The sequence below is a fragment of the Orycteropus afer genome, unplaced genomic scaffold, assembly GCF_000298275.1.
Source record: "Orycteropus afer afer isolate SDZICR_OR568_19922 unplaced genomic scaffold, OryAfe1.0 scaffold01027, whole genome shotgun sequence".
In the NCBI taxonomy this organism is placed as follows: domain Eukaryota; kingdom Metazoa; phylum Chordata; class Mammalia; order Tubulidentata; family Orycteropodidae; genus Orycteropus; species Orycteropus afer.
Window position 1 is genome coordinate 266,558 of NW_006922614.1, and position 1,179 is coordinate 267,736.

A 1,179-nucleotide genomic window follows, 5' to 3' on the forward strand; every position below is an offset into this window, starting at 1 on the left:
GAAAGAGGGGGAGGCCTTCAACGAGATAGATTGACACGGTGGCTGTGATGATGGGCTCAAGTATATCAGGGATTGTGGGGCTGGCGTGGGATCGGGCAGTGTTTCGTTCTGCTGTGCATGGGGTCGCTATGAGTCCAAAACGACTCGAAGGCACTTAACATTAACTAGCACAACCATTGTGGCAAATGGTATGGTGTTTCCTTAAAAAAAACTGAAAATAGAAGTACCATTTAACCCAGCAATTCCATTACTAGGGATATATTCTAAAGAGGTGAGAGACAGTGCACAAACACACATATGTGCCCCTATGTTCGTCGCAGCACAATTCACCATAGCAAAGAGATGGAAACAACCTAAATGCCCATCAACAGATGAGTGGATAATCAAATTATGATAAATCCACACAATGGAATACTATGCCACATTAAAGAACAATGAGGGATACACAAATCACCTTGCAATGTGGATGAACCTGGAGGACATTATGTATGAAATAAGTCAATTGCAGAAGGACAAATACTGTATGAGCCCATTACTGTAAAAAGACAGAGAAGAGTTTGCTTGGGAAAGGGAACTCACCTAGTAGGTTACTGGGATGTGGAGGGAAGGAGAGGGACTAATTTTGGGCTAGTTGGGGCCTACAAGCTGATGTGGATAGGGGGAGGGATTTACAGGAAGGATATATGACCACTATGAGTTGGGGCCGACTAGACAGCACACAACAACAACAACAACAACATTATAACATTGGAAAATGGGAGGACACAGAATTGTGCACACAAGAGATAGACTACAGATGCTAGTACCAACCAATGTGTCCACAACACCACATTGTCATTAACACCAAACACTAGACTATACAGATAAACACATAAACACCTGAGAAATCTGATGGGGTCAGTGAATAGAAGTATACTCTAGACCAAGGATAGATTCAGCTGAGTCTAATCTTGCACAGACACCAGTGATACAAAAGACCTGCAGTCCTTACAGGAACAATAGAAGACAGACACTGAGTAATCCCTAACAGACAACCAGGCACTATGGGAGAGAGATCCAATAGATCTACTGCCTCAGGATCATAGTACTGGGGGACACCAGACTCTATTGGCACAACAAAATACATAAAAGCATTGCTCCACATCCTACATTGGTGAGTAGCGACCGGGGTCTTAAAAG